This window comes from Balaenoptera borealis (genome assembly GCF_965194805.1).
Source record: "Balaenoptera borealis genome assembly, chromosome: 4".
Taxonomy (NCBI): domain Eukaryota; kingdom Metazoa; phylum Chordata; class Mammalia; order Artiodactyla; family Balaenopteridae; genus Balaenoptera; species Balaenoptera borealis.
Genome location: NC_138861.1, coordinates 98,287,985 through 98,309,493, shown reverse-complemented (window position 1 = coordinate 98,309,493; position 21,509 = coordinate 98,287,985). Strand labels below are relative to the sequence as shown.

Here is a 21,509-nt window from a genome sequence, read left to right as displayed (position 1 = left end):
AGGGGATCTTAGTCAAGTACAGTTAGGAAACACAGAGTTCAAGTTAATTAGGTTTATTTGCGTCTAATTTGACAATTTCCAAGAGAGACATAACATTTCCCAAGTGTATTTGATCACAGAACATTTTTTTTTTTTAAACGTGATGATCCATTTATTTATTTATTTATGGCTGTGTTGGGTCTTCATTTCTGTGCGAGGGCTTTCTCTAGTTGTGGCAAGTAGGGGCCACTCTTCATCGCGGTGCGCGGGTCTCTCACTGTCGCGGCCCCTCCCATCGCGGGGCACAAGCTCCAGATGCGCAGGCTCAGTAATTGTGGCTCACGGGCCTAGTTGCTCCGTGGCATGTGGGATCTTCCCAGACCAGGGCTCGAACCCGTGTCCCCTCCATTGGCAGGCAGACGCTCAACCACTGCGCCACCAGGGAAGCCCCCACAGAACATTTTTTTACCGATTATCTTCTGGGCCTAGTGGCCAACAACATCCTTTTGGGAACATTCTCCAAATAGTCTCAGGACCCTTTAACACTCAAAAATTTTTGAGAACTCCGAAGTGTTTCTTCTTAGGTGGGTTATATCTATAGATGCTTACTGTATTAGAAATTAAAACAAATTTTTCATTTAAGAATATCAATAATAAACCCATAGGTTACTATGACATATTTTTGTGTGAAAAATTTATTTACCAAGATGAAACATAATTTGCAAATTTCTTTAATGTCTGGCTTAATAGAAGATGCTAGATTCTCATATCTACCTCTGCATTTGATCTGTTGCTGTATCACATGTCATGTGGCCTCTGGAAAACTACTGTACACCCTCATAAGAAGAGAGTAAAAGGCAAAAAGCCTTTGATAGTACAGTATTATAAAAATACTTTTGATCATGCAACCCCCCAAGTAGATTCCAGAGACCCCTCCAGGTACCTCCAGGTACCACAATTTGAGTCTAGTTTATTTTTTTCTTGGACTTACACCTTTTGAGAAATGTGTGTCTGTTTGCATTAGTTCCCTCAGAGTTACCTGTTGAGGGAAATTACAAGAGGAGGGGAGAAACTGACAAAATTTCCTGTCCTTATTGCCAAAATGAAGTTGTTGGATCCTTTATTTTCAATATCCTCTTTAGGAAGACTCTGGTTGACTTTATTTTAATCTCAGCACCAGAAATAGCCACACTGCTGAACAGTTGGTACATTTATCCCGTGAACATTGATTTGCGTAACTTGTTTCCTTCTTTGTATTGGCTGATAGGAAGCTCAACCACATTTGTGGTCCAGATTTTTTAAAAATACCTGTGGAATGAATTTGGGCCATTACATTACCTTCATTCTTTTTTTCCCCTGACCTTATTTTCCTTTCTGCTTTCTCACTTCAGTTTCCTATCTTATATTGTATGTTAGACCCATCATTTAAAAATGAGCCAGGGCACAAACAGTATTTATTCAATTGAAAACCCACTTATAATCTAGTAAGGGAAATGATGTAAATTCACAGATAAGATTAAAATAATGTGGAGTATTAGAAGGACCTTTAAGGAGGTTCGGAGTGTCTACTGACCCTGGGCACTTGCAAACCCTGTGTCCCTGCAGTTCTACTAGTTATTTATGCAGCAGAAATGCATCCATAAATCCACCAAAAGACATGGACTAGAATGTTCCCAGCAGCTCTGGAAACTCCCCAAATGCCCATCAACAGTACAATGACTAAATAAACTGTGATATATTTCACACAATAGAATACAACATGGCGATGAAAATGGACAACAATGCAGTGAATCTCACAAACAATACAGAATAAACAAAAGCAAGTTGCAAGAGTACTTTTAGATTCCATTTAGAGAAAGAATACAAATGGTAAATGAAGCCATAGAGTTGGAAGTCAGGGTAGTGACTACTCTTAGGAAGAGGCGTTGCTATAGCGACTGGCAAGGGATACAGGGGTCTTCAAGGCGCTGATACGCTATTTTTTGATCCGGATGCAGGGTACACAGGTGTACTGAGTTTTTGAGTACTTCCTTGAGCTGCACAAGTTCACGTACTTCTCTAAATGTATGTTGTCCTTCAGTAAAATTTTTAAAAAGAGATGCAAAGATTGTGGAATCAGGAAACTTTCCAGAGAAGCTCGTTGTCCGGTGGGAGGAGCATGGGTTTCAGGAGGGATGATAAAACGTACCCCTCAGGGTTGTTGGGGAAATTAGGAATACTGTATGTGAGATGCCTAGCAAATACCTGGACCTGGCAGAGGTCAGATTAATGATAGCTATTATCATTGATGGAGTAGCTGACATTTAAACAGAGCTATGAAAAAATGCCTGGGACTCAGACATGCGGTGAGAGACACAGGTGCAGAGGCAGCAAAGCTAAGCATTTGAGGGATGGCTTGGCTGGGATGTGGCGGTGTGTGGGGAGACCACTGACCCAGGAGCTTTGCCCGTCCTGTGCACCACCGGCCCGGGCTTGACATATAGCAGGCACTCGTCAGTATTTGGATGGATCGAATGAGTAATCGAAAGAAAGACTGAGGGAACAAATGAAGGGAATGGTGTTTAAGACCACGTGGTGGTCACCCTTAAATGTCAAGCTGACAAGCTTTACTTAATTTACAGACATGGAGTACTGGAAGCAGGCAGTGGTCTGAAAACTTTCCAACAAAGCCAGAGTTCTCTCCCCAGAGTAGTGCAAGACTGTTACCTGTCCGCGTGAGGAAGGTACAGAAACAATAAGTAGTGAGAAACATCAATAGCAGTTTGACAGAGTAGTTTTTATCTTTTGAATCTGATTTTTAAAAATGGGGCTTTCCTTAACAAGGATTTACTGTATAGCACAGGGAATTATATTCAATATCTTGTCATAACCTATAATGGAAGACAATCCAAAAAAAGAATATAGATACATCCATGTATATCTGTATAACTGAATCACTTTGCTGCATACCTGAAACTAACACAATATTGTAAATCAACTATACTTCAATTTTTTTAAAAATTGGGCTTTCCTTTTGTACTTTTTTGGCTTTTTAAAATTTTCTAATAAAATTAATTTTATTGTATTTTATAGGTCTTCAGTAGATTGGTGGTTAGAAGCAAACAACTGGGCTTCACCCCAGGTAGTTTGAAAAGCACTGACCTGGAGGACGGATCTGAGAGGGTGTTCTCGGGTCTGGCCCCGAGGTTCAGAAGCCTGAGCGCCCAGCTGGTGAAAGAACCCCCTGCCTGCTGGCGACTCTGGGTTCTGAGGCATCAGCAGATGAAACACCCTGGCTTCTTAGCCCAGAGCCGGCCTCCACGGACAAGTGATTTCACTCTCCCGGACTTCACTAGCACCTGCTGAGTGTGGGAGGCCTCCTGCAGTTCATTCTAGCCCGTTGGTAACAAAATACACAGTTCACTGGCAACCCCTGTGCGTGGGAAGGTAGCAGGGGCACTGGGGGGCCTGTGGCTCCACTGAATGTGGCCTGAAGAGGGACATTAACTCTGCCGCCGTCTTCCCTGGAGCAGGACAGCCAGCCAGTGGCAGTAGGTCGCCCTCCCCGAGGATCCCCCAGCTGACTGGAAGCAGCAGGGTGCCTTTCACTCCTCACTTCTGCTAAGTGGTGTTTCCCAAACTCCAATCATCTGAACACGATGGGGAGAAACGAGGAGTCACTGCTTCTCATAAGAGTCAGGCAATGGTGTGCCACAGTCTCTGCCTGGGGTTCTGTGTGTCACCTTATGTGATTAAAATAAATGCCAAAAAAAATGGGACGCTTTGTCCAGACCTTTTTGGTTGCAAGTGACAGAAAACCAAGCTCCAAAGAGTGCAAAAAGAGAATTCAGTCATGTAATTGAAAACTCCAGTGTCACAATTATTTTCTATTGTCACGATCATTTCTTAAACTGTAAAGGTCATTAAGTCACAATCATTTGTGAATGTAAAATGTAATTATATCCAACGCCCTCAAGAAAGAGTCATGCTAGATATCTTCCGTAGTTACAGGTTTTCTCTCTCTGACATTAGCTGCTCTCTCTGCCCAACATCTTACTCCCTCTCTCATAGGGACATTTACTCCCAACTCTAAGTTTTGTTCATATTCCTCCCAATCTGTCTCCCTGCTTTGGGTGGAGCTGACTTCACCCCATGCACCAGGAACAGGCGTCTGGTCCAGGTTTGGCCGATCGGAACATTGGGCAAACTCCTGGCCACAGAGATTGGATCTGAGATGAGCATGGGGCCCAAACCAAGCTAGTCAGCTTAATCAAGCTAGTAGAGTTAATCTTGCCTGTTGGCTTGTGTGGTCAAACTAGAGGAGGGTATCTCTTTCACCACATTTGGAGCTATTGGCAGCCACCTTGCCACCATGAGGGCTGATCTGAGACTAACACCATCGTAGAAGGAGACAACAGGAGATGGAAACCAGGTCCTAATGATGTTGTTCACACCTCCTGAGTTCACTTGTGTCTGAAGCAAGGATATCTCTGGATTAATAAATAATGTTAGTAAATTCCCTTTCTGCGCCAGTTTAGATTGGGTTTTGTCACATGCAACCAAGAGAATCTTGACAAGGCATCTCAACTTCATATTTTAATCATTTTTTCTAAAATGTATTCCACATGTCATTTCCACCTTAAATAAAGCATGTTGAACATAAGTCAGCCTCCCTTTATGACTTGGGCTTATTATTATTATAGAGTTGTCCCTAAGGGGTTATTGGGGTGGGTCAGACATTTACCTGCTGTGCTTGTGAGATTTCTGGCTTTTCTGTTTTTCTTATCTCTGCCCTGCCTCACAGCTATAAGGAGCAGGCTCTGGCTTCATCTTGAATTTGCTGCTTGTAGTCTGTAGTGAGATTGGAAAGCATTAGCCAAAATTCAGGAATCTGGCATCAAATGAAAGTAAATGACTTTAATGTGGATTTAGAGGCTCTGGTAAGGATAATGGCAAGGCCTTGTGACATTTTGGCTGCCCTGAGGTCTGTCTCTCTTTCTTTCTTTCTTTCTTTCTTTCTTTCTTTCTTTCTTTCTTTCTTTTCTTCCTTCCTTCCTTCCTTCCTTCCTTCCTTTCTTGCTTCCTTCCTTCCTTTCTTTTCTTTCTTTCTTTCTTTCTTTCTTTTCTTCCTTCCTTCCTTTCTTTTCTTTCTTTCTTTCTTTCTTTCTTTTTCTTTCTTTCTTTCTTCCTTCCTTCCTTCCTTCCTTCTTTCCTTCCTTCCTTCCTTCCTTTCCTTTCCTTTCCTTCCTTTCCTTTCCTTTCCTTCCTTCCTTCCTTCCTTCCTTCCTTCCTTCCTTCCCTTCCTTCCTTCCTTCCTTCCTTCCTTTCTTTCTTTCTTTCTTTCTGTCTTTCTGTCTTTCTGTCTTTCTTTCTTTCTTCTCTTTCTCTCTTTCTTTTTAATAGTATTTGCTTTCTGTTTCTGCATTGTTCTGAATGGATAAGGTTTCTTGATGTTTCTGTTGGTTGAGAATTTTCCCATAACAAAATTATCACACTAAAGGATTGTGCCATGTGAGCAAATGAGCTAGGGTTGAAATGTCTTATAACTTAGCACAGTTACTTAGTTTCTTCGAAGAGGGAACAGAAATACACAGCAATATTCTGAACCTCAGGCTGACTTTTAACTTGTTTTTCTTCTTTTCTAAAATAGCCTCCTTATTTTCAACCTCTAATAGCATACACTGACTTGCAAGGGGAGGAAAAAAAAAAGCAAGCATGTTTGTATCAGAAGGAGCAGGTTTACTTAAAGCAGATGTGGAATCAATTTGGGCAAATGTGAGTTGCCAGCCTCTGAACTTTGCTGCTAAGTACATGTGCCCTGGAATACATCGGAGTCACTTAAGCCTCATAAATGTGGTGCTGGAATACAGGGTAAACGTGTGTAGGGGGCACGCAACTCGCTGCCCTTGCAAAGTTGAGTGAAAACTCCAAGGGGCACACTCCCTCTGAGAAGTTCAAATGAAGAAAATTGTGTTTAGAAAAAAATATAACCAATGTCTGGTTTTGAAATTACTAGGAAAATGGCAGCTCTGGTGATTTATCTTGCGGAATAAGCAAAATCTGCTTTCTAAAATGGCTATTTTTATTTTTATTTGTGCTGCCACTTGATGTGGACTCACATTACAGACATAAAATACCCAAGCACAAAACCATTATTTGGTTTCTGTAACGAAGAGAGCAGGACTTAATTTTTGCCAGTCCCTGCCTTTTGAACATTCGGTCTGCGGCTTTGCAGAACAAGTTAGGCAGCAGACTGAGACTCCAGAAGGGTGACTCCTGTTCTTCACTAACTGAACATGTGACTCCTCAGCCTGTTGGGGCTCCCCGTTAATGTTTGCACCAGCTCTTGCGAAACACAGTAGATTTCAGTGATGATGAGAGTGATTGCAGTGAGCGAGTGTCAGAGAACACGGGACAGCCAGTTCCCAAGGCCCTGGCTTCCTGGCTGTGTTTCCAGTAAAGGGATGGGAAGACAAGGACGGTGGTTGCTTCTCTAGTCTCTAGATGCCTAACATGGTTACACGGACTAGTAGGTATGATGGGCTCAATTGCATCCCCTCAAAATTCATAGGTTGAAGTCCTAACCCCCAGCACCTTAGGAAGTGACTGTGTATGGAGACGGGGTCTTTAGAGAGATGATTAAAATAAAATGAGGTCATATGTGTGTGCCCTGACCCAATATGACTGGCATCCTAATAAGAAGAGGAGATTAAGACATAGACCCACACAGAGGCAGGACCATGTGAGGACGCAGGGAGAAGACAGCCATCTACAAGCCAAGGAGAGAGGCCTCGGAAGAAACAAACCCTGCGATAATCTTGATCTTGGACTTCCAGCCTCCAGAACTTCAAGGAAATAAATTTCTGCTGTTTAAGCCAGCCAGTCTATGGTACTTTGTTATGGCCGCCCCAGGAAACTAATACAGTAGTTGGCCCGTAAACACTTGTTGGATGTTGTTTTATCATCTCTTGTGAATAGATCTCTAGAATAAAATCTCTTTGTCCCACAGAATCATGGCCTTAGTTTGAGGCTGAATTTCCTCCAAGGTTTACCCTGCCTCCCTTCCCATATTGCTCGCCCACGGGACCCTCCAGTTTAGCCCCCCTAAATCTATTCATGACCCTCAAAATACTATTAGTGCCCTCCTGCCCCCTCCACCCCTCTGCTCACCTTAAGTCCTTGTGCAACCCCTCCTCCCGTCTCTTCACCCATCTAAGCACTGCAGTTGTTTCCAGACCTATTTTAAATTTGTCCCCACCCCCAAGGCTTCCCTGACCTTACCAGTCTGGGGAGACTACTTTCTCCTTTGTCTTATTGGTTCACACCATTCATTCGGCATAAAGTGGCATGGCTACCTTGGGCTGTGATTTTATTACCAGCAGATGGCAACTCCCTCCCACCTTCAGCTCAGGATAAAATCCTTGGCATCGTCCTTGCCTCCTCTTTTTCTCTCACACCTAACAGTCAGTTGGACAAGAAACCAATGGACTCACCCATCCAAAACCTCCCGACTCTGAACCGTCTCATCCCCTCCACTGTTACATCAACAGTGTCTAAACCGCCCTCTGCTCTTGCCTGGATTATGGCAACTGCCTCCTAACAGCACCCTTGGCTTCTACCCTCGTCCCCCATGGTAGGCAGAATTCTACGCTGGGCCTGCATACTCCCCTCCCCTGAGCACGGGTGGGACTTGTAGATGTGATGGATGTCAGGCTGTGATTAGGTTACTGATGAGTTGACTTTGAGGGATATCTTGGTTGGTCCTTACCTAGACAGGTGAGCCCTTTGGGGGCTGGGTCCTTCCTGAAGGAAGAGATTTGAAGTGTAAGAGAGAGTCCCCTCTGGCCTTGAAGAAGCAAACAGCTATGTTGTTAACTGTCTGCAGAGGGGACCACACGGCAAGGACTTGAGAATGGCCTCTAAGAGCCACCCCCAGCCAACAGCTGGCAAGAAAATGAGATTTCAGTCCTGCAACCACAAGGATGTAAATTCTGCCAACAACCAGTGAGCCTGGGAGAGGACACTGAGCTCAGGATCCTGAGATCATAGCCCCAGCTGACACCTTGATTTCAGCCTGGTGAGACCCTTGGCAGAGGACCCAGCTGACCCAAAACTGGACTACTGCTGACCCAGGAAACAGAGACAATAAATCTGTGTTGTTTTAAGCTGCTAAGTGTGTGGTCATTACTTATGCAGAATGGATAACTGATACACCCCACTTCAGTCTATTCTCCCCACACTGGTCAGAGTGAGGGATCCTCTTGGGACACAAGGCAAAGCGTGTCCCTCTTTCTCTCAGGAGCCTCCGATGTCTCCTGTTGCCCTTGAAATAAAAGCCACAGGACATCCTCCATGATCTGGACTCTCCCCGCCTCCAACCTTGTGTCTTCTTATTTTCTCTCATCTTCTCTCTGCTCCAGGCACAACAGCCTCCTCACTACTCGGGGAGCACACCGGGCCTGCTCATGCTTCCACCTTAATGGGTCTGTTCTCTCCACTTCAAATTCTCTCCCTCCAGATTTCCCCATGGCTCCTCCCATGACCTCCTTCAAACCTTGTCTCAGAGAGGGTCTCCTCGTCCCCACACTTAAAACTGCAACCTCTCCTCACAGAACCCAGCACTCCCAATCCCTTCCGTGCTCCACTGACACTGTATACTTTACATGTTTACATGTGTATATTATTCTGTAACATTCTGCATATAATTCACTTATTTATCACATACAGTATGTGTTTGCTTCTTCTCCTGTTGAAATATACACTCCACACAAGCAGAGATCCACGTCCCTTTTGCTCACTGATATATCCAAGCGCCTAGAACAGCATCTAACATCAATCAATACTTTTCAATCAATACTTATTGAAAGAATGGATAGATATTGTTGTGACTTTTAACAGTGGGATGCTTTCTGCTTAGTCTCCCTGGAAAAGCTGTTGATGGCCCACTGTTGATGGTCCTCCACCCACCCTAGAGGTCACCTACAGATAGTTCCCAGCAAGCAGATGCATCCTGAGTCACGGGGCAAGTCAGAATTGTCAGGGAGCTGACCCCAAGGAGCAGCCCCCAGTAGAAGGGGATGGCAGTTGGTGGAGAAACACCCCAGCTTTCTTACCCCGCCATGGGACTGAGCCCCAGATGTACATAGCAGCAGTCCACTCACTGACACCACTTAACTGGCATCCTTCTTTTCCTTGTCCCATTTCTCTCTTCTCACATCACCTTCCAAATAAATGGCATGTCTTTAATCCCTTATTTCAGGATCTGCCTTTAGCCTAAAGGAACCTAAACCAGTTTCTTTGTTTGAAGTATTAAGGTTGCAAGCCATCTTCTTAAAAACAAGCTTTGAGCTTGACCAGTAGATGAAAACTCAAATATTAACCCCCGAGGAAGATCACAGGATTCACCCCTGTAATAATTTTAGAACCAGAGGACTAAAGAAAGTTTTAACCCAGTGGATCCCAAGACTTCTTGGGATGGGTTAGAGATGGGGTTCCATCAAGGTAGGAGGGAAGATCTATGAACTGCACTCAACATTCTGATAGCCTGAGAGAAATCATCCATTTACCAATGACCAAACCATGCGGGTAAACATTTACATTCACTATTGGGGTCTGGAGGCCTCTCACCTTCTTACGGCATACAGTATTATGCTGATCAAAAGTGATTACAGTAATGGATCTGTGATTAATTTCTACAAAGAGGGGAAACACCTTATCAATTCATCAAGGGCATTGGTGTTTGAAGGGATTTTTCTAAGCAGAGGCTTTTGGTGTGAGCACAGTTGGAAACCACTAAATTAACCCAACCCCCATGTTCTACACAGGAGGCATCTGAGGCCAGGGGAGACCAAGGGGCTTGGCCAAGGTCACTCAGCTCAAGATGAAGGGCCAGGGCTACAAGTGGGCCTCTAGACTCCTATTTTCACACTCCTCACTTCACACAGGAAGAGAATGGCATACTGCGGAGAATCTGGGATTGTTGTTTCATCTGGAGAATATTTTGACAGAACCAAAATTTTCCTTAAAAAGCACAGTGAATGAATTTTACCCACTGGGAGATAAATTAGCCACATGACAAAATGCTGAATATTTACGACAGCAAATGAGCTTCTCTGTGGGAAACAGCTGCATGGCATCCGAAGAATAGTACTAAAAACACATTCACTCATTCCAGAAGCAGTGTGGTGTAATTACATGCCTGGCACGTACCTGGCACATAGTAGGCAATTAGTGCTTAACTCTTTGACCTTGGACAAGTGACATGACCCCCTCCAGACCTCTTTCTCCTAATGCGGAAAATGTGGGGAGGGAGAGTTCATGATATACTGGGAAGACCTGGTTTCCAGTCTTAACTTTGTCATGGGATTCTGCGTGAATCACGCCATCCCTCTGAGCCTCAATCTCCACATCTGCAAATAGAGAATCGATTATAAGCTCTCTAGCATGTCTTTTAGCTCAAAAATTCTGAGTCTGATGGCCTCAATGTCCTCACACATCCCTTTCCAACTCTCACAATCTCTGATTTTATTGGATTTAGAATTGATTTGTTTCTGAGATTGATTTTTTTTAGCCTGAGTAAAAATGAAATGACACCTCCCCTTCAGTCGGGCTAATCCCAAGCAAGTAGCTCAGAGATGAGCAAAGAAGTGTCAAGTAGACAAATGGAAGTGAGGGCAATCGCAGCAGGGGTGTTCTGAAACCTGTCTCGTTTCGGCCAAAGGTGATCGTTGGGCAATTACTCTCACCAGTGTGCTAGCTGGTAGGAAAGGAAGGCCAGAGGCCTTACTCTGATAAAGCCCAGGCAAGGTTATGAGCAAGAGGGTTGTTAAAATATGGATTTCCTCAAAGCCTTGTTTTTAGATTCCTATTTGAAGACAGCAGACTGCTTCAGGGGGTGTCTTGTTCCTGATCATGATCTTCCCAGAACTCTTAGCAGGATTTCATGTCTCTACCCCAACCCGACCTCTCTCATGGTGGGATGGTGGGTGCTCCAGGGGCAGAAACATAGGTTTTTTTGTTTGTTTCAATTTTTTTAAAAATATTTATTTATTTATTTATTGGGCTGCATCATGTCTTAGTTGCGGCATGTGGGATCTTCCTTGTGGCATGTAGGATATTTTGTTGCGGTGCGTGGGCTTCTCTCTAGGTGTGGCGTGGGCTCCAGAGCGTGCAGGCTCAGTAGTTGTGGCACACTGGCTTAGTTGCCCCGCGGCAGGTCGGATCTTAGTTCCCCGACCAGGGATCGAACCCGCCTCCCCTGCATTGGAAGGTGGATTCTTTTTTTTTTTTAAATTTATTTATTTATTTTTGGCTGTGTTGGGTCTTCGTTTCTGTGCGAGGGCTTTCTCTAGCTGCGGCGAGCAGGGGCCACTCTTCATCGCGGTGCGCAGGCCTCTCACTATCGCGGCCTCTCTTGTTGCGGAGCACAGGCTCCAGACGTGCAGGCTCAGTAGTTGTGGCTCACGGGCCCAGTCACTCCGCGGCATGTGGGATCCTCCCAGACCAGGGCTCGAACCCGTGTCCCCTGCATTGGCAGGCGGATTCTCAACCACTGCGCCACCAGGGAAGCCCCCGGAAGGTGGATTCTTAACCACTGGACCACCAGGGAAGTCCCAGAAACATAGGTTTTTGGAAAAAAAACACTGCATAAAATAAATTTTGCATTAGGATTTAATTCCTGATCTGTTTGCAATATTTGTGTGTGTGTGTGTGTGTGTGTGTGTGTGTGTGTGCATGAGTGTGCATGAGGGTGTGGTAGTTAAGTAATGCGACTGATTTCTGTTCTAAAGAGAACTTTTAGAAGTTATATGCCCCAAAAGTCAGGCACCTTGAACAGCCATGTACTTATCCCAACGATGCTACCGCTGGGGAAACAATTTTGACAATTCCCTTTTCATTCTTGCTCTCTGAGTCGAAGTCACAGTCTCTGGAATTTCCTCAATGGTAGAGAAACAAAGTATTTTAGGAGTGATTTTGAGTTTAAATAGCCTTATGTAATTCAGAGCAAGACTTGTGGGTAAGGTGGATTCTCCAGCTCTTTAAAAACAGGCAGAATTCTGCCTGATGAATGTGGAAGGCATGAGAGACTTAGAAAATCATCATTTTGTAACTCCTAGGGAAATCACTGATCCAGACAATGGTCATCAATGCATGAACTCGTTAGATGAAAGATTGGTGGAAAGTTGACCACAGAGGGATCAGCCTGTCACTTCCTGAACCAATGATTAATCTTAGCATTACTGAAAGGAGGACACTGTGTGTTTCCCAATGTGATGTGATATGTAGCATGCGGTATCACCAAAAGGGGTTCCTGCCACAAATGCCAGTTGTGCCCCTAGAGCTCGTTTCCATTTACAGGACTTATGGAGGATTAGAACAAGTAAGATGACTTAAATGACACTACAAGAAGGCAAAGAAACAAATCCAGAATGTGGGTCATTTTTTAGGGCAACTGGCCCAATTTCTGCAAGTTAATGGTGGGACCTAAAGATGGTGGTGGGAGTATTTAAGGTTAAAAGAGAACGGGGGGAAAAAAAGATTAAAAGAGTGAAGAGATATAAGAACCAAATGTATGAATCATTTTGAACAAACCAACTATAAAGGGGACAGTTTTACAACAATTGGGGTAATTTGCTTATGGACTGCATATAAGGCCATATCAGAGAATTATTGTTAATTTTGTTCAGCGCAGTCATAACTTTGTGAAACTGTGTTGACATGTTTTAGAGCTGCACAGTGAAGAACATAGAAGTGAAATGACCCGATGCCAGCTTTGCTTTGGCCTACATCAACCGAGAACAAAAGACAGAGAACTTTTAAATGGATAAAGTAAATGCCACAGAATTTTAATAATTATTGCATCTGAGTGATGGGTGTACGGGGCTCCATTGTACTAGTTTCCTTATTTTTGTTTAAAATTTAAAAAAATAAACACTGGGAGGAGGAAGTGGGGGTGACTTTCAAAAGCTTGTCTTTCTAAGTGTGGGGATCAGACCACAGGCTCTCTGTGGTCCCTTCCATGTCAATTAATTAAACATATTTCTTTACAAGGGAAAGAGGAGAAGAAAAGGAGGAGGGAGGGGCAAGGAGAAGAAGGAGGCCTATCTGAATATACAGGATATAATGATCACCAAGATATATTTTTAGTGATAAAGCAAGAGATAGAATAATGGGCTTAGAATGCTATCATTTGGGTTAAAAAAAAGGGGGGACCTTGGTGGCGGGGCATAAATCTATCTTCCTCTGGAAGGATGCAAAGAAAATCAATGGTTGTTGCTTCAAAGAAGAGAAACTGGTGGCTGGGCCAGGGGAGAAGGAAAATTTACTTGTACATCATGTACCTTCTGTACTTTTTGGATTTTGTACAGCATGCATGTATTACCCATTCAAAACTACAATTGAAAAGAAAAACAACCAAAAAAGAGCATTGCATTTATCCCTCTATTTTAAGCAGGGCATTTCTAGTCTAGAGCGGGTCTTAACCTTTGAGGGATTTTAAGTTTGGGGAGATATCCGCTTCATTTATGCCTCTCTTCTTCAAGAAACTCCTCCGCCAGAATGTGCTGAAGGAATGGCCTGGGCTACACCATTTACAGGGCAGCTGCAGCTCACTGACCACAGCTGAACAGGAACCCCACCCCCACCCCCGGCCTTGCGATCGTGCATGCATGCTCGCTCTCACTCTCACTCTGTCTCATCAGTTTTATTTCTTCTCCTCCTCCTCCTCCTCCTCCCCCTCCTCCTCGTCTTTCTTCTTCTTCTTCTTCCTCTTCTCTTTCCCCTTCCCCTTCTCCTTCTTCTCTTTCCTCTTTTAATTAAAACAAAATTTATTACTTTTGGTAAAATGTACATAACATAAAATTTACTATCTTAACCATTTTTAAGTGTAGAATTCAGTAGTTAGCACATCCACATTATTGTGTAACCAAACTCTTTTCCTTTTGCAAAACTGGAACTGTGGGTTTTGAGGGAAGAGCTTAGCCCAACCACTTCTACCAGTTCTAACCTGAGGCTGGAATATTCCACTAGCCATTTTAAGGAAGTACATTCTAATATACTAAGAGTTGCATAGATGGCATATAAATTTATACAAAATAAAAATTACATGTGTGATTGGTTCAAGATAGCAGAGTAGAAGGATGTGCTCTCACTCCCTCTTGCGAGAGCACTGGAATCACAACTAACTGCTGAACAATCATTGACAGGAAGACACTGGAACTCACCCAAAAAGATACCCCACATCCAAAGACAAAGGAGAAGCCACAATGAGACGGTAGGAGGGACGCAATCACAATAAAATCCAATCCTATAACTGCTGGGTGGGTGACTCACAAACTGGAGAACACTTATACCACAGAAGTCCACCCATTAGAGTGAAGGTTCTGAGCCCCACGTCAGGCTTCCCAACCTGGGGGTCCTGCAACAGGAGAAGGAATTCCTAGAGAATCATACTTTGAAGGCAAGCAGGATTTGATTGCAGGACTTCGACAGGACTGGGGAAAACAGAGACTCCACTCTTGGAGGGCACACACAAAGTAGTGTGTGCATCGGGACCCAGGGGAAGGAGCAGTGACCCCATAGGAGACTGAACCAGACCTACCTGCTACAGTTGGAGGGTCTCCTGCAGAGGCGGGGGGTGGCTGTGTCTCACTGTGAGGACAAGGACACTGGCAGCAGAAATTCTGGGAAGTACTCCTTGGCATGAGCCCTCCCAGAGTCTGCCATTAGCCCCACCAAAGAGCCTGGGGTAGGCTCCAGCGTTGGGTCACCTCAGGCCAAACAACCAACAGGGAGGGAACTCAGCCCCACCAATCAGCAGACAAGAGGATTAAAGTTTTACTGAGCTCTACCCACCAGAGCAACACCCAGCTCTACCCACCACCAGTCCCTCCCATCAGGAAACATCCACAAGCCTCTTACATAGCCTCATCCACAAGAGGGCAGACAGCAGAAGCAAGAAGAACTACAATCCTGCAGCTTGTGGAACAAAAACCACATTCACAGAAAGATAGACAAGATGAAAAGGCAGAGGGCTATGTACCAAATGAAAGAACAAGATAAAACCCCAGAAAAACAACTAAATGAAGTGGAGATAGGCAAGCTTCCAGAAAAATAATTCAGAATAATGAAAGTGAAGATGATCTAGGACCTCAGAAAAAGAATGGAGGCAAAGATCGAGAAGATGCAAGAAATGTTTAACAAACACCTTGAAGAATTAAAGAACAAACAAACAGAGATGAACAATACATAACTGAAATGAAAAATACACTAGAAGGAATCAATAGAAGAATAACTGAGACAAAAGAACTGATAAGTGACCTGGAAGACAGAATGGTGGAATTCACTGCTGCAGAAAAGAATAAAGAAAAAAGAATGAAAAGAAATGAAGACTGCCTAAGAGACCTCTGGGACAACATTAAACGCAACAACATTCACATTATAGGGGTCTCAGAAGGAGAAGAGAGAGAGAAAGGACCCGAGAAAATATTTGAAGAGATTATAATCGAAAATTTCCCTAACATGGGAAAGGAAATAGCCACCCAAGTCCAGGAAGCGCAGAGAGTCCCATACAGGATATACCCAAGGCCAAACACGCCAAACACATAATAATCAAATTGGTAAAAATTAAAGAAAAAGAAAAATTATGGAAAGCAGCAACGGAAAAATGAAAAATAACATACAAGGGAACTCCCATAAGGTTAACAGCTGATTTCTCAGCAGAAACTCTACAAGCCAGAAGGGAGTGGCATGACATATTTAAAGTGATGAAAGGGAAGAACCTACAACCAATATTACTCCACCCGGCAAGGATCTCATTCAGATTCGATGGAGAAATCAAAAGCTTTACACACAAGCAAAAGCTAAGAGAATTCAGCACCACCAAACCAGCCTCTACAACAAATGCTAAAGTAACTTCTCTAATTGGGAAACACAAGAGAAGGAAAGGACCTACAAAAACAAACCCAAAACAATTAAGAAAATGGTAATATGAACATACATATTGATAATTACCTTAAATGTGACTGTATTAAATGCTCCAACCAAAAGACACAGGATTGCTGAATGGATATGAAAACAAGACCCATCTATATGCTGTCTACAAGAGACCCACTTCAGACCTAGGGACACATACAGACTGAAAGTTAGGGGATGGAAAAAGATATTCCATGCAAATGGAAATCAAAAGAAAGCTGGAGTAGTTATACTCATGTCAGATAAAATAGACTTTAAAATAAAGAATGTTACAAGAGACAAGGAAGGACACTACATAATGATCAAGGGATCAATCCAAGAAGATATAACAATTATAAATATATATGCACCCAACATAGGAGCACCTCAATACATAAAGCAACTGCTAACAGCTATAAAAGAGAAAATCGACAGTAACACAATAATAGTGGGGGACTTTAACACCTCAGTTATACCAGTGGACAGACCATCCAAACAGAAAATTAACGAAACACAAGCTTTAAATGACACAATAGACCACATAGATTTAATTGGTATTTATAGGACATTCCATCCAAAAAAAAACAGATTAAACTTTCTTCTCAACTGTTCATGGAACAATCTCCAGGATAGATCACATCTTTGGTCACAAATGAAGCCTCAGTATTTTTAAGAAAATTGAAATCATATCAAGCATCTTTTCTGACCACAATGCTATGAGATTAGAAATCAATTACAGGAAAAAAACGTAAAAACCACAAACACATGGAGGTTAAACAATATGTTACTAAATAACTAAGAGATCACTGAAGAAATGACAGAGGAAATAAAGAAATACCTAGAGACAAATGACAATGAAAACACGACGATCCAAAACCTATCGGATGCAGCAAAAACAGCTCTAAGAGGGAAGTTTGTAACAATACAATCCTACCTCAAGAAACAAGAAAAATCTCAAATAAACAATCTAACTTTACACCTAAAGGAACTAGAGAAAAAACAACAAACAAAACCCAAAATTAGCAGAAGGAAAGAAATCATAAAGATCAGACCAGAAATAAATGAAATAGAAACAAAGAAAACAATAGCAAAGATCAATAAAACTAAAAGCTGGTTCTTTGAGAATATAAACAAAATTCATAAACCATTGGCGAGACTCATCAAGAAAAAGAGGGAGAGGACTCAAATCAATAAAATTAGAAATGAAAAAGGAGAAGTTTCAACAGACACCACAGAAATACAAAGCATCCTAAGAGACTACTACAAGCAACTCTATGCCAATAAAATGGACAACCTGGAAGAAATGGACAAATTCTTAGAAAGGTATAACCTTCCAAGACTGAACCAGGAAGAAATAGAAAACATGATCAGACCAATCACAAGTAATGAAATTGAAACTGTGATTAAAAATCTTCCAACAAACAAAAGTCCAGGACCAGATGGCTTCACAGGTGAATTCTATCAAACGTTTAGAGAAGAGTTAACACCCAACCTTCTCAAACACTTCCAAAAAATTGCAGACGGAGGAACATTCCCAAACTCATTCTATGAGGCCACCATCACCCTGATACCAAAACCAGACAAAGATACTACAGAAAAAGAAAATTACAGACCAATATTCCTCATGAATATAGATGCAAAAGTCCTCAACAAAATACTAGCAAACAGAATCCAACAACACATTAAAAGGGTCATACAACGTGATCAAGTTGGATTTACCCCAGGGATGCACGGATTCTTCAATATATGCAAATCAACCAATGTGATACACCGTATTAACAAATTGAAGAATAAAAACGATGTGATCATCTCAATAGATGCAGAAAAATCTTTTGACAAAATTCAACACCAATTTATGATAAACACTCTCCAGATAATGAGCACAGAGAGAACCTACCTCAACATAATAAAGGTCATATATGACAAACCCACAGCAAACATCATTCTCAATGGTGAAAAACTGAAAGCATTTCCTCTAAAATCAAGAACAAGACAAGGATGTCCACTCTCACCACTATTATTCAACATAGTTTTGGAAGTCCTAGCCACAGCAATAAGAGAAGAAAAAGAAATAAAAGGAATACAAATTGGAAAAGAAGAAGTAAAACTGTCACTGTTTGCAGATGACACAATACTATATATAGAGAATCCTAAAGATGCCACCAGAAAACTACTAGAACTAACCAATGAATTTGGTAAAGTTGCAGGATACAAAATTAATGCACAGAAATCTTTTGCATTCCTATACACTAAGGATGAAAATTCTGAAAGAGAAATTAAGGAAACACTCCCATTTACCATTGCAACAAAAAGAATAAAATACCTAAGAATAAACCTACCTAGGGAGACAAAAGAGGTGTATGCAGAAAACTATAAGACACTGATGAAAGAAATTAAAGATGAAACAACGAGATGGAGAGATATACCATGTTCTTGGATTGGAAGAATCAATATTGTGAAAATGACTATACTACCCAAAGCAATCTACAGATTCAATGCAATCCCTATCAAATTACCAATGGCATTTTTTACAGAACTAGAACAAAAATCTTAAAATTTTTATGGAGACACAAAAGACCCCAAATAGCCAAACTGGTCTTGAGGGAAAAAAACAGAGCTGGAAGAATCAGACTCCCTGACTTCCGACTATACTACAAAGCTACAGTAATCAAGACAATATGGTACTTGCACAATAACAAAAATTCAGATCAATGGAACAGGATAGAAAGCCCAGAGATAAACCAATGCACCTATGGTCAACTAATCTATGACAAAGGAGGCAAGGATATACAATGGAGAAAAGACAGTCTCTTCCATAAGTGGTGCTGGGAAAACTGGACAGCTACATGTAAAAGAATGAAATTAGAACACTCCCTAACACCATACACAAAATTAAACTCAAAATGGATTTGAGACCTAAATGTAAGACCGGACACTATAAAACTCTTAGAGGGAAACATAGGAAGAACACTCTATGAAATAAATCACAGAAAGATCTTTTTTGATCCACCTCCTAGAGTAATGGAAATAAAAACAAAAATAAACAAATGGGACCTAATGAAACTTAAAAGCTTTTGCACAACAAAGGAAACTATAAACAAGACGAAAAGACAACCCTCAGAATGGGAGAAAATATTTGCCAATGAATCAATGGACAAAGGATTAATCTCCAAAATATATAAACAGCTCATGCAGCTCAGTATTAAAAAAACAAACAACCTAATCCAAAAATGGGCAGAAGACCTAAATAGACATTTCTCCAAAGAGGACATACAGATGGCCAAGAAGCACATGAAAAGCTGATCAACATCACTAATTATTAGAGAAATGTAAATCAAAATTACAATGAGGTATCACCTCACACCAGTTAGAATGGGCATCATCAGAAAATCTGCAAACAACAAATGCTGGAGAGGGTGTGGAGAAAACAGAACCCTCTTGCACTGTTGGTGGGAATGTAAATTGATACAGCCACTATGCACAACAGTATGGAGGTTCCTTAAAAAACTAAAAATAGAATTACCATATGACCCAGCAACCCCACTCCTGGGCATATACCCAGAGAAAACCATAATTCAAAAATACACATGCACCCCAATTTTCATTTCAGCACTGTTTACAATAGCCAGAACATGGAAGCAACCTAAATGCCCATCAACAGACGAATGGATAAAGAAGATGTGGTACATATATACAATGGAATATTACTCAGCCATAAAAAGGGACAAAATTGGGTCATTTGTAGGGACATGGATGGATCTAGAGACTGTCATACAGAGTGAAGTTAAGTCAGAAAGAGAAAAACAAATATCATACATTAACGCATATATGTGGAACCTAGAAAAGTGATACAGATGAACTAGTTTGCAGGGCAGAAATTGGGACACAGATGTAGAGAACAAACATATGGACACCAAGGGGGGAAAGTAACAGGGGGGTGGGGTGGTGTGTTGAATTGGGCAATTGGGATTGACATATATACACTAATATGTATAAAATGGGTAACTAATTAGAATCTGCTGTATAAAAAATAAAATAAAATAAAATTCAAAAATTCAAAAAAAACCTGGAACTGTGTGCATTTCTTTTTTTTAATTTTTTTAATTCTTGAATTTTATTTTATTTTTTTACAGCAGGTTCTTATTAGTCATCAATTTTTTTTTTTGCAAGTATACTACAATTTTATTTTTGTTATCCCTAAGTGTACAAAATATATTCATAGAAAAAAAAAAGACTGAAAGTATATATACCAAAATGAACAGTGATTATGTCTGGGTATTAAGATTATAAGTAATTGTTCTCTTGTAACTCTGCATTTTCTTTTTTTATTATTATTTTTTAATTTTAATCAGTCATCAATTTTATACACATCAGTGTATACATGTCATTCCCAATCGCCCAATTCATCCCACCACCAGCCCCACCCCCTCGCTGCTTTCCCCCCTTGGTGTCCATACGTTTGTTCTCTACATCTGTGTCTCAATTTCTGCTCTGCAAACCGGTTCATCTGTACCATTTTTCTAGGTTCCACATATATGCGTTAATATACGATATTTGTTTTTCTCTTTCTGACTTACTTCACTCTGTATGACAGTCTCTAGATCCATCCACGTCTCAACAAATGACCCAATTTCGTTCCTTTTTATGGCTGAGTAATATTCCATTGTATATATGTACCACAACTTCTTCTAATTCCCGAACATTCCACTAATCCCGAACTCCCAATCCACCCTTCCCCCACAACCACAAGTCTGTTCTCTATGTCTGTGAATCTGTTTCTGTTTCATAAGTAAGTTCATTTGTGTCATATTTTAGATTCCACATATAAGCATTATCATATGGTATTTGTCTTTCTTTTTCTGACTTACTTCACTTAGTATGATAATCTCTAATTGCAACCATGTTGCTGCAACTGGCATTATTTCGTCCTTTTTTATGGCTGAATAGTATTCCATTCTATATATACACCACATCTTCTTTATCCATTCATCTGTTGATGGATGTTTAGGTTGCTTTCAGGTCTTGGCTATTGTGAATAGTGCTGCTATGAACATAGGGATACATGTTATCTTTTTGAATTATAGCCTCGTCTGGATATATGTCCAGGAGTGAGATTGCTAGATCATATGGCAACTATGTTTTTTTAGTTTTTTGAGGAACCTCCATACTGTTCTCCATAGTGACTGCACCAATTTACATTCCTACCATGAAACTGAGTACATTAAACAGTAACTCCCCATTCCCTCCTTCCCAGAGCCCCTGGCAGCCACCATTCTACTTTCTGTCTTCATGAAATTGACTTCTCTAGGTAGCTCCTATAAGTAGAATCATAGAGTATTTGTCTTTTTGTGACTGGCTTATTTTACTTAGCATAATGTCTTCAAGATTCACCCATGCTTATGTCAGAAGTTCCTTCCTATTTAAAGCTGAATGATATTCCATTGTGTGTCTATACCACATTTTGTTTTCCCATTCATCTGTTGATGGACCCTTGGGTTGCTTTTAGCTATTGCGAATAATGCTGCTTATGAACACGGGTGTGCAAATATCTCCTCAAGACCCTCTTTAAGTTCTTTTTGGTATATACCCAGAAGTAAAAT

The 21,509-nt window shown here is 41.5% G+C and overlaps 1 long non-coding RNA gene across 1 annotated transcript; it reads right to left on the bottom strand.

Annotated features, from left to right (window-relative positions):
• Positions 1 to 149: 149 nt before the first annotated feature.
• On the bottom strand, positions 150 to 5,167 carry LOC309628138. Its single transcript, XR_014244195.1, has 2 exons — positions 3,121 to 5,167; positions 150 to 2,685 (listed from the first exon to the last, which is right to left on the bottom strand). It is a non-coding gene; the product is annotated as an uncharacterized lncRNA (long non-coding RNA).
• Positions 5,168 to 21,509: the final 16,342 nt, after the last annotated feature.